Raw genomic sequence first — 22,735 nt, 5'->3', positions numbered from 1 at the left:
CAAATATTCCATATCTCATTATATATATATATATATTTGAGTCACTTTTCAAAATTACATGTAGATCTTGATTAATCTCAAGCTTTCTTTCTTTCAAGTCTTTACCCAGCCATAGACCTAGAGAGCTCTAATTAAACGGCCCCCAAGCTAGCCAGGGGAAGTCAGTGAAAGGCAGCCTGTCTAGGATGCTTGGCCAGGCTGTCACCCAGAAGGTGGCCAGCCCCATGCTGTGGATCCGCCTAGCCAGACAGCCCCTGTGCTGGAGCCCTGGGCTCCTTCTCTCCTTTGTGCTTGGAGCCCTGGTGACTGTGGACAGTTTCCTTATAAACTTTGATTCTCTGGGGTCACAGCAAATTTTTGTTAAATATATTGTACCAAACTATAGCATTTAAACTGTTATTCTTTTTTTCCTATTTAACAAACTTGCATAGCACTCTTTGTACTTAACGCCATCCAAAGTGCTTAGACACATTAGCTATTTAATTGTCATAATAACCCCTAAAGATTAGCTTACATTTACAGAGGGAAAGGATGATTTTCTGTCTCTTTTGTATCAGTGAGTGTCGTGATGGTGAACACATGTCCTGCATTTTCTTCAACACTCCCAGTTTTATATCATTTTAGCTTCTTCAGTAAAGGTGAACTAATATGTATAAATGTGAGCTGCAATTCCTTTGTAAAGTAGTTCATATGATGTCTGCAAGTTTAGAAAAAAATCTACTCTAAGGCCGTGTATTCTGAACACTGGTTTAGCCGACAGCTCTGACGCCGGACTGATGCTGCATCTGCTTTTTTTTTTTGAGGAAGATTAGCTCTAACTGCCACCAATCCTCCTCTTTTTGCTGCGGAAGGCTGGCCCTGAGCTAACATCCGTGCCCATCTTGCTCTACTTTATATGTGGGACGCCTACCACAGCACAGTTTGCCATGCCGTGCCATGTCCGCACCTGGGCTCTGAACCGGCGAACCCCGGGCCGCCGAGAAGCAGAATGTGCGCACTTAACCGCTGCGCTACTGGGCTGGCCCCTCCGTTCACCTTTTAAGTCAGGTGTCCATAGCATCCTTCTGTTGCCCAGCCAGGATTTGGCATTCCTGAAGTGGGGCAGGCCGACACACCTCTCTGTTCCCTCCCTGCTTCTTTCCAGCTCAGGGCTTTTCATCCAGGTCCATTTTTTCCCAGAGTAGCATTCTGTCTTCAGATCACTTTTGGGGACTGGAAGGTGTGGAAGGAAAGAGCCACTGGGCCGAGCTGCATAGCGTGTCTATTCACAGCAGGGGCTTTACCTGGGGCGAGTGCTGGCCCTGGTCTCACGTGGTGCACAAGCAGTGTCTAAGTGCTGTGCTGTCACTCTCCAAGGCACGAACAGCTACGGCGCCTCAGACAAAGGGCAGCTCTTCCGCTCTAACAGGAGGCAAAAGGTAAAACTGAAAGGCTTTGTCACGGAGAACATTTGGTCTAATGAGAGAAGATAGCTTTAGCCAGGCCCTCCAGGGAACAGCGTTACACCTGATTGTGTGCCTTCAGTCCTTAGGTTGAATGAGTGGCGTGCTGGCGATACAGAGAGAACCCAGCCGTCCTTGGAGGACAACTGATGTAAACAGGAGGGGGCTGAGGATAGTGTAGCCTCATGGCAGTAGAGCTGCAGGTTTTATTTTGGATAAGTCTGAAGGATGCGAAGCAGACACTCATGCAGCTGGTGTGGTATAAAAGGTGGCTTTGTCCTCCGAAGGACTACAGTGTCAATACCCACATTAATAGCATTTTGTCCCAGAGCTCCATCGGAGTAAGCTCCTTCTGTTATTCATGGTGGTGTTCTGCACAGCTCAGGGGCTTATACACAGTAGGCGCTCAATAAATATGTATTGAATGAACCAAAGCATAGCTTATTGATCAGAATGCTCATTTACTGCAGCCCTCAATGGATCTCAAAGCTGATGTCTTGTCCTTTTCATATGATCTTACCAGATCTTCTCTAAACATTATCACCTCCCATTTTCTAGATTCCTCCTTATTCTGTGTTGGCCAAAAGGTTTGAAGGCTTTCTGAGCTTTCCTGAGGCCGTACTTCGACCCATTTCATAGCTCTCAGTTTCCAAGAATTGCCATTTCCCAAACCTGCTTGCCTGGTTGGCCACCCACAAAATAGCCTCTGGTTTCTCCTTGTCCAGTCGGCACAGTCATCCAGTGGTCGCCCCCTTGCTTCTCAGTGTTGTTAAGCCGAGGGGATTTTTGGCTGTCATGTAGACCACATAATATAGGAGAGGTGGTGACTTCTTGCCAGAGAATCCCCGGAAACTTAGAAATTGGGGTGGAATCCTGCAGCTGCTTTAAAGAGCGCAGCAAAATGATGCCGTGATGAGTGGCAGCAAATGAAGACCCCATCCAACTAGAAAGTCAGCTTTGGAAACGGGCTAGGAGAATGTTCTTGCTTGGGTTGGAATTTGGCCAGATTTGGGATTTTATTGACCATCAGAGTCATCACTTCAAGAACTTTTTCAGAAGTGACCCTCCCCCTGGTTTTCTTCTTTTTGTACTTCTAAATTTCTCATAGTCAGCATTTCTTACTTTTGTAGTCGTAAGGTTAAAAATAAAATGCCAGCTTAAAAATAAATTGAAGATCGAGAACATCACGTCATTTGTTAAATTGCATAGCAAGGCACGCACCCGTGTCTTCCCCTATCTGTTTATTTTTCAATTAATGAAGGGCAAGGGACATTTGTGCTCCAGGCTTGAGGACCTCGGCTGCTTGCACTGGAATCCGTGAATTTAGTCCAAATTGATAGTGTTCTGGTATTCACGAAGGCTTTTATTTATTTATTTTATAAAAAAGCAGCTTAAATGAAGGCCTATTTCTCAAACTGGCCACGTAGAGTTCAGGGTAAACAGCGTTCTGCTAAGTGCTTTGTGAATCGTAAGGATATGGATTTACTGTAGGGGTCTTAAATATTTTTTAAATGCATTGTTTTAAGTTAGTGGGAGGCAAAGATGAAAGGACGTTCCAAGATAAGCCCTGTGAGTAATTTCGTGTTTCAGTGAGGACTTAAGATGGATGGGATTTGCTTGGCGTTCATGCAGAAAGCGTCCCGAAGCAGAATGCTGCCTGGGACTCCGCGGCGGGACGGGGGCCCTCATTTTGGCTGGGATTTGGGAATTGAGCATGTGCTGAGTCTAATATTAGAAAATCAGTTCTTACCCTTCCCCCACCCTGAGCCCTAATCCTCCTCTGCCTCTCTCACAATGTGTACACCGAGTCTCTCTCCCTCTCCTTTCTCCGGCTCTCTCTGTCAGCAGTCATTTAATTTATTTCTTGGCTGCTTATCTTTTTATTAATCAGATTTTCTTCCTTGGCCAAGCTCTTCTCCCAGAGGCCTTGCCTACGTCTTGTGAATCACGCTCGCCAATTAGAATGTTCCCTGTTTTAGATGCAAATGTTGCCTTAGTCATTGGTGACCACAACCCGAAGCCCGAAATCCTATCAGAAAAACCGAATACCTTCTCTGCGATTGGTTATATTGTATCTTGGTCCCAGAGGGACTGGGAATGAGACACTAAGTTATCTTGCATTTTGGAACTTTTGAGGATTTGGAAATGGCTGAATTTTTAGTCCTCGTGGGGGACTCAGGCTGCAGATGTTGAAGCTGGTGGGAAGGGACTGTTCCAAGTGGTCATGAAGATTGAAACGGAGCAGGGTTTTCTAACCTGGGACCTGGCTGCTTCATCTCTAATGTCCTTTGTGATCTTGGACAATTCAAATCAACTGAAAGCAAATTTTTACTGAGCACTGACAAACATTGCCTTTGTGAGCCTTGGTTTCCTCATCTTTCAAAGAGGGAGCCACTTGGACTGGATAACTCCTAAATTCTCTCCAGCCCAGAGTTTGATGTGAACATCAGGTGGTTACGTGGATTCACATGCGGTTGAGGAATAGACTTTCTAAGAAAAACTCATGAACTGGTTGACTTGAAATCAATAATCCACAAAAATAATCTTAGAACTAGTATAGTTAATATATGGGATAATAATACCACTGATAATAGCTGTGTTTAATGAACACTTACTGTGTGTAAGCCGTTGTTTGAATTTTTACGTGTATTAATTTAGTCTATGTAACAACCCTGTGAGGTAAGTGCTATTATTAGCCTCATTTTATAGATGCGGAAATTGAGGCACAGGGAGGTGAGGTAACTTTCATAAGATCACGGATTGGCACGCGATGCAGCTGGAAATCAAATCCAGGCAGGCTGACTCCAAGCCCAGGCCCCCCCCCATGATACCCTACTGCCTCTGTCATGCACTCCTTAGGAACGTGTCCCATGAGATCCGCCAGTGATTTCCCAGCCCTCAGGTAGCCTGGAGGAGCTTCGGGGCTTCTTATGGTGCTGGCTGCAGTGACAAGACGGGACTGGTAGGATTGATAAGGCAGGGGCAGAGGAGGAAGTGGCAGGAATTTGGTCTGAATTCTTTGTCTTATGGATGGCAGATGGGAGAGACTGCAGACCCCTCAGTGTTATTGTACCCAGAAGACACCTACGAAAGTAGAACGGAGCTCCTTCTCTTCTGTTGGACCTTGCCAAGCCTCATTCATCCCTTAGGGCGTGACACTCATCTTTCTTCAGCACCGTTTTCGCTCAGCCATGCCTTAGAGCAGCAGTGCTCAGTTGCCCGTGCACCCGGCCCGTCCTTGCGGGCGCCGCTCCCCCTGCCCACCGTCAGTGTTCACCACTCTCCAACAGGCACCCCATGTCGGCGACCCCACACAACAGGCTCGTTCCCATTCTCCTCTCCTTGTGCTCGTAGTTTCCCCTGCCTGGAATGTCTTCCCCTCTGCTCTCTGCCTGTCCAAATCCACCTCCATAAAGCCCTCTCCAACTCTCGAATATCGCCTCTTGGGAAACTCTGGTGCTATTTTCTTGTCGGCAATTTGGCACTTTCTTGTGTTGATTTGTATTTTTCATTTTGCTTTCCAAACTGTATTAGAAGCACTTTGAAGGAAAGGACCAGAACTGAAAATTTAGATTGCTCTGTTTATGTTTAGGTGGAACTTAGACTAGTCCTAAATTGGTTTCTGGAAATTTCGACCTTAATTTCCCTTATTAAGGATAGTTAAGCCCACAGATCACCCTACCAACCTCTGGACCTAAATTCTAGCAAGGCTGTTTAGGAGAAATGAAATTGAGTCCTGTTTCATGTAGCCAGTAATAAATGTATGAAATTCATTACCCTAAGAAGGAAAATATGCAGAAAATTATAAATCATTAATGACAGTCACCTGTTCCTACTAAGAGACTCCAGGGTAACTGTGTCATCCTTTGGGGCTTCTGTTGATAACAAAATACTTGGGTGTACTGAACCAGCAATGATAAATTTCATCTTGCTTACCAACATTGATTGATAAGTAGTAGCTTTGCAAGCTGAGTGTTAAGAAGGATTCTGAGGCTTTGTCTGGTGGCTGTGTCTGTCAAGGGTTCTGTAGAGGGAAATGATGGCAGTCCTGAAATGTTCTCTCCATTCCTGGAACTTGGTCTCCTCCAAAGAGAAGCAGAAATGAGAAGCTGGAAAGCATATACCCTGGATCCCATCATCAGAGTGTATATAGGATGCAACATATTGCTTCCTCACTCCCACTTTGGTCTATTTTAAGTCAGAAATAGCCCAAGGATATTTGAGAGCTCTGTTCAGAATGTCAGGAGCCAGAAGTGGAGTGCCTCTTGCATCCTTATAATAGCAGATGACTTATGCAAAACCAGCCACAAGGCACTTCCAACCACTCAGCTGCTCAGCCAAGGAGTCACCCAGCCCGCTTATTGCCCACTGATGGCTGTGGCAAATGGGTACCTCTCAGAAGCGTCTTCCTGTGATGGGTCCTTGCTGCTGGCTCCCACCAGGACTCACACAGGGCAGGGGTGCCCTGTCTCCAGCCCTGATCCTGGGGAAACCAGCTAGAGATTCCTCTAAAAGACATACTGTCTTTTCTTAGAAGAGGCTCAAGTTTCTCCTGAGCTGTCCTTAATGGATAGTTAACACTTTAGCCAAAGAGAAGATGATGGCACCAAAAACTGCCATTGAGTTTTGTTTTACTCAACTTTTTGAAAACTCAGGTTTTCAAACCCGAGTCTGCATCAGAATCACCTGGAAGGCTTGTTAAGATACAGACTCCTGGGGGCCGGCCCGGTGGTGCAGCGGTTAAGTTTGCACGTTCTGCTTCTTGGTGGCCTGGGGTTCGCTGGTTCGGATCCTGGGTGCAGACATGGCACCACTGGGCAAAAGCCATGCTGTGGTAGGCATCCCACATATAGAGGAAGATGGGCAGGGATGTTAGCTCAGGGCCAGTCTTCCTCAGCAAAAAAAGAGGAGGATTGGCAGTAGTTAGCTCAGGGCTAATCTTCCTAAAAAAAAAAAAAAAAATCCTAGGCCCACCCTCCAGAATTTCTCGCTAGGTAGGTCGAGGGTGGAGCCCCCAAATTTGCATTTCTAATTAGTTCTCAGGTTATGCTGCTGCTGCTGGTCCAGGGATCACCCTTTAGGAACCACGACTTAAGATACAACCGTGCTCCATTGGTTGGTCGCTGGGTTGGGAGACAGACTTCAGATGCTCTACATCCGAGCTTTTTCCTAGGTTCCCAAATAGATGAAAAACATTTTAAAAATTAAATAATATATGCTTATGGCTAAAAATAAATCAAACGGTCTACATAGGCTTATAATAAAAAGGTGATCTTTCACTGTGTCTTCCTCTTCCCAAAAGCTACCACTTTTAAGTGTTGTGGCTTTTTTTCTTTTTTTAAATTCTGGTAGTAACGTCTATACCTCTAAATAATATATGTTCCTGCTGCTATTTCTCTATCAATCCTTTTTCAACATTATTTTTTGCTTTTCTGCCACAATAGATGACTATTTGGCCCGCTTAAACTGGCCTTACCTTGCCTTCCCAGTTCTCTTGATATGAAGCCATCATCATTGACGGTTCTCTTGATTACACTTGGAGGTTTAAATAACATGCTTATGCCTTTAATCCTTATCCTTCAATAAGGCCTTTTCATGGTTTAAGGATGTTGGTGTCTTTCTACTCTGCCCTTTGGTTCTCTTTCCCCTCCCCCTCCTGTTTTCTGTTCCCTTCACTTTTACCTTGTCACAGTTGGTGATGTTTACATTCTGTTACGTAACTGTGATTCGTGCTTTGTGTGCAGGTTGAAATTCATCCTCTGTGTATAGTTGACAATCTGTAAATATTGTCAGGGCAAATTCAAGTGGTAAGTTATGATTACATTTTTTTTGTACGGCGTTTTGTTTTTCCTGGTTTCTAATTGCCTTTTTTCCCCTTGTATTATTTGACTATGTCCTCAGTTTTTCCCCCCTAAAACTCGATTCGATCAGATGTTCTATTGAGTGCCCCTTTTTACCTTGCAGAGTCCCCCTTTCCTGGGACTTTTCCAGTCTTCCTCTATTCTGGACAGGTTGTTCTCGAAGTCTGCTACACAGCTGTCATCCTGGAACTTTCCTGAGCTGGATTTCCAATTGGATTTTATTCTAACTCCAGTCACTGATTGGTTCCAAACTTTTTTTTTTGTAGCCTAGATACCAATTACGAGTGTTACCAAGGAGATCTTAAAGAGCAAAATGCCTTTTCCAGAGCAGAGCTTTAAAATTTAGTATGTGAGTTCAGCACAGGTTAAGTGTAAATGAGAATCAGCTGTCTTTGGATTAGACACTATACAGTTTTTTTTTAGAAGATTAAAAAGGGAAGTAAAGCAAGGATTCCAAATACCGTCTTCTTTCCAGAGCAGCCAGTGGCTTTGCAATCTGGATTCACATCTCCTCCGGTTGGGAAAGCCTGGGATGAGGGCTGTCTTTGGGGATTGAGGGGTGCATGGTAGGGGTGGGAAATGGTAGATTAAGGTTTAACCCAAGCCCTGAATTGAAATCTTACCTTTGGTCCCTGTTAACTAGTTGATCTTTCTTATAAAATAAGCCTAGACTTTCTAGAACATTGAGATGATCAAATAAATCAAACGATCGGAAAGCACACTGAAAAACTGAGATGTTCTGAATGTACGGGTTATAATTATGACATTGTGATCAGATGTTGGGTCTTCTTGCAAGAGCAAAACCTGCAAGGGAGAAGATTGAATTGGAGTTTAATGCACAATCAAATAAAATTTACAGTAAATTGGACACATTTAGTAATCTGAACTAATAATTTACTGCAGGAGTCACCAACTCAAATGCCAGTAGGAGGCCAGGCAGGTGAAGTGGAGTGAACTGGGCCATGTGGGTGCCCAAAATGGATGGCCACGCCCATCCAAGGGAGAAGGCAGCACTCCCTCCAGCTGATGTTGTCCTGCAGGAATGAGGTCTTCTGCTTTTTCAAGCTTAAAATCTGGATTTTTATGTGAAACCAGCTAATTTTTACATGTTAGCCAATCTAAATTTTTTTTCTTAACATTGGGTAAGCCAAACAAAGCCCATTTGCAGCTCACCAGTTTAAGGCCTTGGCTTTACTGTATGGAGATTAAATGCAAACAGTTCATAAAAATTCTGAATATTGCATTTGCACGGCTGATTATAACGTTTACTTGTCTTCTCCTAGTTTTGTGATATCTGTACGTGTTTATAATATTCCCCGATATCTTTTTTCAAGGGAATTAAGAATAATGTTGAGCTGAACATGACCAGAATAGACTTGTTTAGAACACAGAGTGAAACTGCCTTCTGGATGAATATTCGTCCAATAATCCGCACTTTGCACCCATGTTGGTTTGGCCACTTAGCGGTTCACCTTCTCCAGCCCTCAGGTCTCCGTCTTGTCCACATTGAAATCTCATTGAAAGCTTTCCTTGTGAAGTCAGATAAGCCAGGTATGCCACCTTTCCCCAAACTGCCACTTTTACTTTTGAAGAAAGACATGAAGTTACTTAGATGTCACTTTCTGAAGAAGTGGTGCTGAGCCGTCAAAAGCCCCACTTTCCGACTCTTGCTCGTCGTCAGGCTCTTTAATAGTAGCATGTTTGTATGCAGTATCCCCCTCATCCATGGGGCTTACGTTCCAAGACCCCCAGCGGATGCCTGAAACCGCGGATAGTACCAAACCCTCTATATAGTATCTTTTCCTGCACAGACCTATGATAAAGTTTAATTTATAAAGTAGGCACAGCACGAGATTAACAACAATAACTAGTAATAAATAATAATAAGTAATAACCCAATAGAATAATTATAGCAATATACTTTAATAAATGTTATGTGAATGTGGTCTGTCTCTCTCAAAATATCTTATTGCGCTGTTCTCACCCTTTTTGTGATGATGTGAGAGGATACAGTGCCCATGTGATGAGATCAAGTGGGGTGAATGACATGGGCATTGTGACGTAGCCTTAGGCTACTATTGACCTTCTGACCATTCCCCTGAAGGAGGATCATCTGGCCATGACACTGTGGATGACTGGATGTCAGGGGCAGATGACGTCTGCGGTTGACCGTGGGTAACTGAAACTGCGGAAATTGAAACCTTGGATGGGGGGGGCCACTGTAGAACTTTATTTGCAGAACACCTTCATCTGCATTCTCACTAGCTCCTTACAACAGTCCTGTGAAATAAAGAATTCTTCCAGATTTTTGGCCAGGGTCTGCTTCCAGCTTATAATCTGTGATTTTCCTTTCTCATCTTGATCCTCCCCTCTTTTTTAATTACCACCAGCCCAGCTTCTCAGAGGACTTGACTTTGCTGACACAAGTCCCTCCGGCTGGTGAGATTCAAGGTAGTAGAAGGAACATTAGCTGCAGATTTGAGTAATTAAAGGACAGCTGGTGAGGGCATGGGCAGGGCTGTCTTCCTGTGATATTTTGAAATTAGCTCCACCTCTCTTCCTTCCAGCCTGTCTCGTTTTTTACCTCCCTCTGTTCTCTGCCCCCGGAGCCCAGGGCCCTTGGACGGCAGCACCGTTTAACCAGATCAGCCCAAAGCCCCTGGCTACCTGTTGTTTCTTTCACTTCTTTCCTATTCATGTACTCCTTCCAGCCCTCCATCAGATTCCACATTCACCTTCCAAGGTCGTTCTAAATGGTTTTCCTGGCTACATTGGGTGGGAAGATGGGCAAACGTATTTAACAGTAGATGCTTTTGTTACTTGTTCTATAAATCCTGAGAGTATGTGGGATGCTGCTGTTAATAGAGGGAAGGAGGAGGGAAAAAAAGCCACATAGACAGTATATACTTAGAATTTGCAGATTTAACACTGCCCTGATTTTTTTGAGAGCTTTAAGCCATCCCTAAAGTTCCTGACAGGTAGTAATTTGTAATTGTGCTGAGGTACAGACTTGAGTTGCAGCTCAGTTGTAACTCTTAACTAACGAGCTGCTCGTATGAAGATGTTAGGAAAGAAAAAGCCAAGATGTCTGAAGAAGGGCTAGGTCTTAGCCAGAAAAAAAGAAAAAGGAGTTTGGGTGAATGAGAGACTAGAATGATAAATTTGGCTGTGGTGGGAATAAGGCCACCATATGCTTCACAGGAAACAAGGAAGTTCATGAAAGTTTTAGCAGTTGCTTGAGCCAGGACAAAATTTTTTCTGGTGAGATAGTTTTGGAGAAAGTTACAAAGGGGGTTAACTTGCAGTGGGGGGGGGGGTCAGGCATTTGAAAAAAAAAAATCAGGAAAAAGCCTGAAGGCTCTACAACTCTTTCTGTATTTATGGGGTTGGGGATTTATGAAGCTGTCTGGATGTTCTTCTCTGGAATGTCAGGGCTCCGTTGTCCCCCTGTCTTTGGATGTGTTCGGACAGGTGCTGCATGGCCAGCTGTCAAGAGTATTGTGAAGGAAATTCCTGCATTTGGTTCCTGGGAGGCCTGAGTCTCTGACGTTTAAGTTTCTATATCTCTTCCTTGCCACCCTTCCTTCCTACTGTCTTTGTGTGTGCGCGCGCACATGGGCGCGTGCCTCTTAGCAGCCAGAGGCAATCAGCATTGAACTGAAAGGAGTGGAAGTTTACGATTAGTAGTCCTTGCACCTGAACGCACCGACTGCTCCCAAGGCCCCGGGCCAAACTTCAAAGCAAGCAGTTACGTTGCCTTCCCATCTCTATTTCAGAATCTCCTCCCACTCCCACGCCCCCACCTCTCATCTTCTGATTGTCCAAAATTGCCCCCTCGACCTGTCTCTCAGCTCTATAAAACTCCAGCTCCTGCCTGCTTTACCTGGGCAGTCTTTTCTCAGGAGGGGAGTTTAGCAGATGAAGGTACTTTACCCTGAAAGTGAGAGTGAGGCTTGGTCTTTGAATGTTAAAATCAGATGAGGCTCCGTGGTTGCCAGAGGCTGGGGAGAGCCGGATCAGTGCATTAGTGTTTAATGGGCTCAGAGGTTGAGTTTGGGAAAGTGAAAAAGTTCTGGAGATGGATGGTGGTGATGGTTGCAGAACTGTGTGAATGTCCTCAATACCACAGAATTGTACATGTCCTTTTTTTTTGCAAGATTAGCCCTGAGCTAACTGCTGCCAGTCCTCTTTTTGCTGAGGAAGACTGGCCCTGAGCTAACATCCGTGCCCATCTTCCTCTACTTTATATGTGAGACACCTACCACAGCATGGCTTTTGCCAAGCGGTGCCATGTCTTCACCCGGGATCCAAACTGGCGAACCCCGGGCCGCCAAAGTGGAACGTGTGCACTTAACTGCCAAGACACCGGGCCAGCCCATCACGTCACTAGTTTTAACAGTTGCTTGATGTTCCATCATTTCTGATCCCCAGATAAGGCCCTCTTCCCAGGATCACGTGCGCCCTCTTTGTAATCTACGTATTTATTTCATGCCACTTATCTGAGTTTATAATGTATGTGTTTTGGAGATTATTTGATGTGTGTCTCTTCACAAGAGTGTAAAGTCCATGAGGATGGGGACTGTGTGTTTAGCTCACCCTTTTATCCCCCGGGCCTGACACTGTGCCTGGCATGTTGGAGGTCTGCAAACAAAAAGGGAATAAATGAATACAGTGTTGGACATTTTCATTTCCTGATTTTTGCCTGTAGATTATACATAAACACTCATTTGTGTATAGATAAAATTTTGTACAAATCCATAATTATTTCCTTATTAAAAATTTCTATAAGTCAAATAGGTTTAGTGTTTCTTTCTCATTATTAAAGTAATACATGCTCTGTGTGGAGTTTCAGAAAACATAGAAAAGAACAAAGAAAAAAGTACAGATCACTCACTAGTTTTTTTCTCGCCTCTGGAATAGTTTAAATAGCATGATAATTATCTATTCCTTAGAGGTTTGAAAGAAATTGCCTGTGAACCTGTCTGAACCCAGTGCCTTTTGGGGTAGATGGTAATTTGACAAGAATGTATAGATATTCTGTGATTGTTGTTAGACTCAAGTTTTTCACTTCTTCAGTCAGTTTTGATCTTTTATATTTTCCTCTGAGAGTATCCATTTTATCCAAACGAGCTTTTAATTGGTGGATTTCTGAGAGATTTTGTGAGCGAAGTTCTCAGCCTTAACCATCTATGAAGGAATAACTAGCTTTGTAGTCACAGGTGAAACAGAGGCCTCCAACGATGAAGAAACTGAGTTTCTGGGAGAGGGGCAGCAATGGGTAGGGATGCTTTAAGTATACCCCATGCAGGAGCCCGAGACTCTCTCGAAAAGCATTACCAGAGGATTTCAGGGTTTTACGTTGTGTGAGGGAATGGTCAGAGCCTTTGTCTCCTTAATAATCCTGGCCTTCTTCAGGGTCTTTTTAAGGCTGCGTAGCGATAACCATTCACAGTGTAAAGTGGATTTGTCATTCAGGAACATTATTGAGCTGCTGGCCAGCCTCACTCACCTGTGAATGGAGATAATTAGTGCCCACCTAGTTCTTGTGAGGATTAAACAAGATGCTGCCTGTAAATGTTTAGCGCTCATTAAATGGCTATTTGATTTGCTGGACACTGTAATAGCGCCGCCTGGGGATGTAACCTGGATGAAGAAGACAAGGGCCCTGCCCTTGAGGGGCCCATTATGCACAGGGGAGACAGATGGCTGGAGAAAGCCTGATGGCTGGAGAAAGGAGCAGTGCCCGGCTGGAGGATCAGCCTTTGCCACTGCGCATTCATGAGAAGTGATGGCAGTTGGCTGTAGGAGGGGTGGGACAAGGAGGGGTGTTCCAGACAGGAGAGAGAACCTGTGTGCTGGGCGAAGGGCTCAGAGCATGGCATGTTCCAGGGCAGCAGAGTACTAGTGGTTTGTCGTGGCTGTAGTGATGCTGGATGGGAACTGGAGAGGCAGGCTGGGGCCTGGCTGTGAAGGCCGGCGGAGCTGGCGCTCGTTCCTAATGGTGGTCGAGAGCCATTGAGAACTTTAAAGCGGAGAAATGGTGTGATCACAGTTATGGTTTAGAATGATTGACGATGAGAGAGACTCAAGCTGGGAACAGTTAATAGTGGTTGTGGTTTGTAAGGTGAGAAACAGACGTCCTGAACTGGTGGCTTTGTGGCGGCAAGCGGGGTAGAACAGGGGAACTTAGAGGGACGTGGGACTAAGTGGGTATCAGAGTTGAAGTGAGAAGTGGGGAGGAGATGAGCACAGCTCAGGCCATTGGAAGTCACGCAGCCCCTTGTAAGAACTGGCAGTGAGCTCCCTCCGGGCCTTTTCTCTCGCTTTCTCACATTTCTCTTGCGTTAGCTCCAAACTAGAGGCCCCCCACCCCCACCCCGTTGAACTAACTAGGTCTTTTCTTAAGCTCTTGCTTTTGGAATGTAGCCCTTGGATTTTATTTGTGGCCCTATCTCATTTCTGACTAATGATTCTTACACTTGGAATCCACATGCATGACTATTTCTCTTTACCAATATGGTCACAGGTACCCACTAAAATGGGTTTGCTGGAATTATGCCCTCTGTCCAGCACACTACCAGAAGTTTGAAGCAGCGAGCTGGGTTGATAATGATGTCATCAGCCTATCTAAGAAATACGGGGTTTGTGGGGGCCGGCCCCGTGGCCGAGTGATTGAGTTTGTGTGCTCCGCTTCGGCGGCCCAGGGTTTTGCTGGTTCAGATCCTGGGTGTGGATGTGGCACCGCTCGTCAGGCCACGTTGAGGCAGCACCTCACATGCCACAACTAGAAGGACCCACAACTAAAATAAACAACCATGTACTGGGGGGACTTGGGGAGAAAAAGCAGGGAAAAAAAAGAAATACAGGGGAAGAAGCAGGTTTGGAGAAAGCAGTAACCTCAGTTTGGACATGTTGGGTTTGAGGTTCCCTTGGGATAACCAGGGGGAGACACCAGGCAGATAGAGACCATGAGAGAGGCTGGGTGAGGAATGAATGAGGAATCATTAGCTACCAGGCGTTGTCCAAGTTGTGGGAGCAGATGAGCTCATCTTTGGAGGAGGAGGAGAAAGCCAAGGGTGGAACCAGGAGTCCTGGCATTCAGCGGGCAGTCAGAGGGGCTGGTGTAGGAGACGAAGAAGGACAAACTGCAGAAGCGAAAGAGCTGGGAGAGCCAGTAGAAGTTTCAAGGAAGAGATGGAGGGCAGTGTTTCAGATGGCAGAGTGGACTGAACACTGGACAGTGGATTTGCCATTAGAAGTTATTGGTGGGGCCAGCCCCGTGGCCGAGTGGTTGAGTTCGCACGCTCGGCTGCGGTGGCCCAGGGTTTCACCGGTTCGGATCCTGGGCGCGGACATGGCACCGCTCGTCAGACCACGCTGAGGTGGCGTCCCACATGCCACAACTAGAAGGACCCACAACTAGAATATGCAACTCTGTACTGTGGGGAGTTGGGGAGAAGGAACAGAAAGAAAAAAAAAAAAAGAAGATTGGCAACAGTTGTTAGCTCAGTTGCCAATCTTTTAAAAAAAAAAAGTCGTCATTGGTGACATCGCTGAGCGGCTGAGCGTGGATTCTGTAGAATTGTGAGGGCAGCTGCCTGCAGGGAGCCAAGGAGTGAGCAGGGATAAGGAAGAGGCAGCGGTGAGTCAGGAAGCTTGGTGCTGCAAGAGAAAGCAAGCGGTTGCTTGAGGATAAACAGCTACTTTTTAGGTTGTAAAGACCTGGCTCTGTCTGTAGATGGAGGAGACGGAGAGGGAGCTGTAAAGGAACATACTGTTTATGTGCAGTCAGTGTTCTGAGTGCCGTGTATGTGTTGTCCCGCTCAATCTTCTCTGCAAATCTATGAGATAAACCCTCTTCTCTGCATTTTACAGGTGAGAACACTAGGTCACAAAGAGGTTAAGTGACTTTTAAAGGTCATGTAGCGTTTAAATGCTAGTTTTGGGATAAGAGCAAGAGCATGGGTGGAAGAGTTGGTTGTGGGAGGTGGGTACCAACTTCTGAGATTGACGGGAAGTTGATGAGGAGGGACCTGAAGAGTCCTTACTGGATGCCCTCTCTTTTCGTGGTGAAGATGAGACAAAATTGTTGAGAGTGAATGGCCGTAGGGTAGAAGACCTGGCCAACTTTTGAAACAACTGCTGTGGGCACCAGTAAAGGAGCTGAAAGAGAATCATTGACTGGAGAATGGATTAGCGAGGCAGTATAAATCAAGAGCTAGTTGAGGATGTCGTAGATGCTCTCAAGGAGGTTACAACTGATGAGACTGACCCTGAGGTATAGGCTAGAGGGTAAGGAAATCTGGATAAGCGCTGAGTGCCCGGGAGAGCACTGCAGATCTGGAGGGAGCTGGATACTGGCACTGGGAATGTTGGAGCAACTGGGATAAGAGACTATGCCAAGCCCAGGCAGGCTAGGTGTGCACCAAGGCCCAGAGGTTTGTGTAGGCACTGCTGGGTTGTGAAGTCAGATTCCAGTGGGGCCTAGGTGTCTTCAGGTGCTCCTGGCTGAGAGGACAGGCATGTGGGCATGTTGGCTTGTTAGGATGAATTTAAACAATCATAAGATGTTGTCAGATTCCCCAAGGCAGAAGAGGTAGCTGGCTGGGAGAAATGGAAAGATAGGAAGCAGAATTTCTAAGTTTGCAATTTTGGATTTGAGGGTATTTGGGTGTTAAAAATTTAGGATGTTGCCATGCTAAAGGGAGTTGGAGGTCAGGGTCCTCAGCATGGAGGACATTATGGAATTGAGTGAACAATCTAGATGGGTGATGAAGATACTTAGGATGCTAGCAGAAGTTGAGGCAGAGAGAGATGGAGTACGTGTTTCTCTATGGCCTGGAGGTCAGTGAATATCAATTTGTGGGGTGAGCAGAGGGAGGTATAGCCACATGAGCTCCCACACCAGTGTGGTCAGCTCAGATCCAATGGAGGGTATTGCCAGGGGTTTTCTACCAGGACTGCTTTGCATCCAGTTGGATTTTCTGGATTCTTTTCCAACATTATTTTCCCAGTTGGTGCTTGCCTCCAGAGCTCTGTACTACCTGATAAATGCTGATTGATGCCATTCTCTCTGCCATCTGAGGGCCAAATGAGATGAATGCAGGGATTTCAATGAGCGAGGCCTGGGGGACACAGATTCCTTAAATGACCATAAGAGTAGGGATGTAGAAATGATTTAGGCTTCCCAAAACTAGCTGCATTAGTTTAACTTCCAGTCATGCTTGGATTAGAGAGTTTTTTCCTTGTTGTTACAACAATACTCACATTTAATAGCATTTTAGGATGTAGGAATTATCATACTGCATTGACAGAGCCCTGTAACCAAGCTTGTTTAATTAGAACAATCATGTCAGAAACATTTTTAATAAGGAAAGGGACTGTGCAAACTTATCTGTTATCTGAGTCCTTAAATTCACCGAGGGTTCAACCAAACCCTTTTTTAAGTCAAGAAGCTAAGACAGAAGGTGGTTAGAACTGAAAGGAACAGTTGACTCAGTAGCCGAATGAAGGTGGGATTATGAGTTCCCCGAGTCCCATTCACCAAGGAAGTGAAAGGCTGTGATGAAACTCACGGATGCTCTTGGGCTCCTCTAGTTTCCTTGTAGATCCTCTTTCCTTTTCCCTCCAAACTGAATGTTACAAAGGAAAATAACCTTAATCAAGACCAGATCCTTTGGCCCCAGGGTTCTGTGGCTCTGTTTCTGGCACAAAGGACCCGGCCGAGCACAGTCTCATTGTCATTCTCTGATTACAGCAGGTAAAAGCTCTGTTGTCTTGGGAGAGGTGATATCAAGTTTTCTGGGTTTTTGTTTTTCTTTTGGGCACTTCTCCTAGGATAATGTTATAGGTTATTTTCTGATTTAGACATACATCTTTACTTTTTAAGTGAAACTGATATTCTTTATTCCCAAACACTTAATGAGTTTCTGTTATGTGCCAGGTCCTGTACTGGATCATGTGCTTTCCATAAAGTAGGAGCTCAGTAAACATTTTATTATTATCCATTAGGGGTTCTTGTCTGCAAAACTGACTACAAAACACATTATTTTTCTTCACTAACGTGCTATATACCCTTTTTTTGGAATGCTCTTCCCACCCTTCTCCACTCTGCTCATCCTCTGAGACTGGGTGTGGCCATCACCTCCCTGCAAAGCCTTCCTAGAGAGAATTAGCTACTCTTCCCATCGCTCCCTTGATGTACTCTGTATCTTCCTCTTGTAGAGCTGGAAGATGGGGTTTACCTCCAGGAGGTTGAATAGGGTGGTCTAAATTGGGCTGAGATGGTGAAGTAGGGCTGAGCCAAGTCCTTTAGGGGAGCCGAACGCCAAGCCAAGGCGCCCATCGCTACCCGTGGTAAGTTCAAGGAGTAGGCGTGAAATAAAAAATGGGACATGAAGACAAGGGTCAGGAAAGAGACGGCCACATGATCAGAGTGTGGGAGTAGGCTGAGAAGGAACAAGGAGGGTCTGGGACAATTGCCACAAATGACAAGGTGGCACCTGTGGCTTGGCTTTCGGTTCATGAGTGAAAGAGTCACAGACATGGAACACTTCATCCCTTTGTTCACATAAGAACAAGCAATCTCATCAGAGGCAGAGTCTGTTTGATTTGTAACAGTGTGTAACAGGACAGGACACATTGTGCGTGTCTCATAAATGTGATTAAGGAGTGAAGATAAAGACCCACTGAAAATACCTGCCTTCAACTTGGTTAGAAAATTTCTAAGGAGGGGATCTAATGTCCAGCATGGTAACTATGGTTAATAATATTGTATTGTGTACTTGAAATTTGCTAAAAGCGTATTTAAGTGTTCTCACCACACACACAAAAGGGTAATTGCGTGAGGGGACGGATGTGTTAGCCAGCTTGATTGTGGTAATCATTTCACAATGTATATGTATATCATCACATTGTACACCTTAAATATATACGGTTTTTATTTGTCAGCTATACCTCAATGAAATTTGAGGGACAAAAGAATAAATAATGAAACACCAAAAAAAAAAAAAAAGAAAATTTCTAAGAGGTTAAGATGGTGACTGACCTAGAGGCCTGGTGGCTGCTGTAACTTACGAGCATAATGTTAAGGCCCTTGGTACTTTGCAGTAGTCTCATGACTCCAAGTGCACTGCCATCTTTTCTTCTTTTCCTTCTCCCCTTTGCCCATAACATTCACCTCTGGGCCACAAGGGTCCCGAGAACCCGTGAACACTTAGAACTTCGATTCCTAGGTTATTTCTGTTACTAATCTAGCTGGGGTGCAATTTCACATTCCACCAAGAGAAACCATCACTTAACCGTATCCTGAAATCACCTTTTAAAGTTTTGGAATATATTTGTATTTATTTTCATTCTCTACTTTTTTTAGTTCAGTAAATTTGGAATTTAACATATTAATTTTACTTAAAACAAGGGATTTGACCTTTAATCATTTCCTAAAGCCCCCCGAAGGGAAAATTATATTTAAAATAATTTCATTTTCAGTAGGAAGAAGTAGAAAAGAATAAAATGGATCCTGAGCCACGGGAACCCGATTGCACAGCACTCCTTTGCAGTTTTTCCTATTGGATCCTGTGCTTTCTGGAAGATGCAATTTTCTACTTCCATTTTTGTTGTCGACACGCCAGGATTTCCAGCAAAGTGGGCCCAGTGTTTTGCTGGAGGTTACTTTTCCTTGGAAGCAATTCAAATAAAATCATCATTCTGTTTCTCCCCTTTCATTTGACATTTGACTAAAACAATGCTTTGGCAGCTAGACAGGAGCTCTTAGAGCGTCAGTATTTTTCTCCCAGTCTTTGCCTTTCAAGAAATGCCTTTTCAAAATGTGGTTTCAAACTGAGCATAGAAATAAGAACACAGAACTGATTGCTTGGAGACCAAAACTCCGGGGGTTAGGGTTAGGGTTGGGGGGAAAACCCTGGAAGTTCCAACTCTTCCCACTATGAGGGGCCGCCCATTTAGTGTTGTGCTTCTTGGTCTCTGAGAACTGTCCCCCTTGCTTTGCTGGGTCCACTGCCATGCCAGCTTCCAGCTCCAGGGTATCCTTGTTAATAGTCTTTCTTTGTCCCTGCACCAAAGCTGGTGAGTGTCACACTAGGTGCTAATTAATTTTCACTTTTATTCCTTTCTTAGAAATAATTCCTAGAGGTCATCCAGAGTTTTACTTTTCTATACTCCGAAGGTCGTAATCCCACTTATTCTTCCAATGTAATTCCTTTCTGCCACCCTACTCACATTCATGTTTTTACTCATCCTGTTTTCTTTCTTTCCTCTACCTGTGCTCATTGTTCCATGAATTTATCATCAGTTCCTCCAGGAAGTCCTGATTCCCCAAATTAGGTACGCCTCCCATGAACACAACAGTACTTTGTACTTCCCCTACCTTAATTCTCTCTCTATTAAATTATGTGTTTAGTTAATTACTTCACTCAGTGGACTATGAGCTTCTTGAGGGTTAGAAGCAAATCTTTGTTATTCATCTTTGTCTCCATATAGTCCAATGCTGGCACAAGGTAACATTTAATATTTGTTGAATTGTATATATTCCTGTCTCTTCTGGGAATCTTGCTTGCTCTATCAATTACAAACCTTTGTATTTGTTCTTTTGAGCTTTCCTTTATTTTATCTACCCCCTCCCCTGGCCCTCCCCCCAAATCTTTCTTCCTCCTCAGTGATCCCTTAATTAAGCTCTTGTCCCATCACTCCCCTTTTCCTTTCCAGGCTTCTCTTTGGAATAGTTCACACTCGCCCTCTCTGTGGTTTTTCCCCCTGACTTCCAGTCTGATTGGATATGCCTATGTTTTTCCTCAGCACTCGGTGAATTCTTCCGTGAAAAGACTTTAAAAAGGTTACCGCAATCATTGTTTTATGTGTTTCCATTCTCTCAGACTGTATACTTCTGGAAAGCAAGGACTCTGAATTTGTGGATCTAGATGTGTGGCAGGTACTCAAGAAATGTTTGTTAAATAAACAATTTAATGTCCGCTACAAAGAATCTTCATATCATTGTGGTGGCACATTGATTGTTTTTTAGCTGTCCCACCTGCACAGACATTAATTTGGTACCATCATGTTCAAATGACCAAGAACTAAAAGAATGCAATTAAAATCTCCCCTGAGTTCGAGAGGACACACCATTCTAATTAGAGTTAATGTCCTTGCCATAGTGTAAGTGACTTTATGCCAGTGGAGGTGAAAAGAGAAATCATTTTTTCATGTTTTTTTCTACTTCATTTTGCTCTGTTCTTTTACTGGAAAGGATAAGAAGAAAGTGCCAGGAGAGAAACAGTTATCTAAGAACACGTGTTACCTGTTCATTGCCTGGGGACTTAGTGGGTAGTTGGAGGACCTGCCTCATTACCATTTTTTCCTTTGGTCCTGTGTTGGGCCATGGTCTCTCTGGGAAATTGACCAAACCTCCTTTCTTTGCCCATCGAACTGGGTATTGTGTTGTGAGTCTTTGCTGTGGCAGGGCAAGGGCCAAAATCTTCATCTGTGATCACTTCTGTTTTGAAACAGCTGAGCCAAGGCATCTTTTACTAGAGACAAAAGAGGGTTGCTGGACTCTGGGAACCTGGCGAGCATATGGACTTTTCAAACAAAAGGAGAAGTGGTGCCTTTCCAGGGATCTGCAGATGCCCTTTCCATGACTTACGTCATTGAGTGCTGGCAGTGGTTTGGTTAACAGCTATTTGCTCTTCCAAACTCTCACAAATTCAGGGGAAGTGTTTTGGTGACTGGTTGTTAATTTTTCTAACTTCACCTCTCTTGAAAGGAAGTTAACGTATTTGTGTTGAGAAAATTAAACTAGATTTTGTTGGTGAATGTAGAAGAGATAACTAATATAAACCTTCTGTGTGGTTCAAAATACCAGAAACCAGATCAAATGGCAAGCCATGGACAGAAAAAAGATATTTCCAACACATACGCTAGAGAAAATGGCCATTTTTTGCTTAATGCGTAATAAGCTCTTAAAATCAATTTGAGTAAAGAATTTAAAAAGAGAAGGAACTATAAACATGTTTGTAAACATGAAAAGATACTCAGTTCCACTTAAAATGAAAGAAGTGCAACGGATAAAATACAATATGTCACTATTAGACTAGCAAAAAGAACATTTGATAACATAGAGTGTTGGCAAGAGTGTGGAGAAGCAGGCACTCATGGTGGTCAGAGGGAGTGTAGTTTCTTTGGCAAAGTCACTCAAAATTAAAATGTATGTGATTTTTGACCTACCAATTCAATTTCTAGAAATTTACCCAATAGAATTTACAAATATTAACAAAGATGTCTGTACAAAGATGTTCCTTGTAGCAATATTTGCTGTTAAAATGTGAAACAACGTAAGTGCCTTTGAGTAAAAGACTGGTTAGTAAATTATGGTCCGTCCACACAATGGAATATGGTTTAAAAGATTTGTAAATCTTTGATTGAAAAGATTTGTAGTTTGTGCTGTGTATAGTGCGGTTATATTTAGCTTCTGTGTCCAATACCAGTTTATTATCTCTCAGCTCCAAATTCACCCTTCTTTCCTGATGTATAAAAATGAATCTGTTCCCTTTAAATATTTTTTGTTTGTCAACTGAGAGGTAATAAATTGATAATTGGCCCAGCTTTTTAAAAGCAAGAGTGACGGGGGGAAAAGATGGTATTTATGCTTACACAAATATGCATATGCATGAAGCTACGTAAGAAACTGTTGCTGGGTTACCTCTGAGGCGAGGGAGAGAGAGAAACTCACTTGTAGTTCTTTACCATGTGCATGTTTTGTTTTTATTGTTAGAGAAAACTACAAAACTTCAGTTAGACATTAAAGAAAAAATAAAAAGACTTGCATTAATGGAGAAATGAGTGTTCCTAGCTGGAAATATGAAATATTGTAAAGATGCCATCTAATCAGAATTAATTTATGGGTCTAATGCAGTCACAGTAAAGAAAAAATCCCAAGGTGGAGGCAGGGCATGGTTTTTATTGTTAAGAAGCTTAGAGTACAGTTTGGGAGACAGAAACATAATGTTCACAAAAAATGCCTTGAACAGTTACAAAGCAATATATCAAGTGCAAAGCAATAAAATTGAATACATATGTATTGTGGGAACTTGGAGTCCGAGAGAGAGAATAGACTGAATGGAGTTAATCAGTGAGGGATCCTTAAAAAAAAAATGAAAAGCTAAAAAAGATAAGCTGTAACAAGAAGGAATCTTTCTTAATGTTCATATTCTCTCAAAAAGTGGAAACTCTTCCCCAAGGCTTCTTCGTCTAGGGAGGGAATTTTCATCTGGGGAGGAAATTCTTTCTATGGTGAATTTTATATTGAGAAGAGCTATGTGAGAAAGTCTTATGAACGGTGCCCACATTGCTTGTTCTACTGCCAAATAAAGTGGCCCCCATGGTTTTTTACGTTTTCACTTTTGAGTTTGCAAATGACTA

General features: G+C 43.8%; 1 protein-coding gene and 1 long non-coding RNA gene across 2 annotated transcripts in view; one reads left to right on the top strand and one right to left on the bottom strand.

The window, feature by feature from the left end:
* The window catches only part of NXN (nucleoredoxin), a 138,254-nt gene that overhangs the window by 33,443 nt on the left and 82,076 nt on the right, over positions 1 to 22,735 (top strand). The gene's annotated exons all lie outside the window — the stretch shown is intronic.
* LOC123276238 (uncharacterized) lies at positions 6,474 to 7,497 on the bottom strand. The gene is made up of 3 exons (XR_011493653.1): positions 7,400 to 7,497; positions 7,125 to 7,219; positions 6,474 to 6,611 (listed from the first exon to the last, which is right to left on the bottom strand). It is a non-coding gene; the product is annotated as an uncharacterized lncRNA (long non-coding RNA).

Source organism: Equus asinus, chromosome 13 (genome assembly GCF_041296235.1).
Source record: "Equus asinus isolate D_3611 breed Donkey chromosome 13, EquAss-T2T_v2, whole genome shotgun sequence".
Lineage (NCBI taxonomy): Eukaryota > Metazoa > Chordata > Mammalia > Perissodactyla > Equidae > Equus > Equus asinus.
The sequence above is the reverse complement of the archived record's forward strand: the minus strand, read 5'-3'. Positions and strand labels throughout refer to the sequence as shown.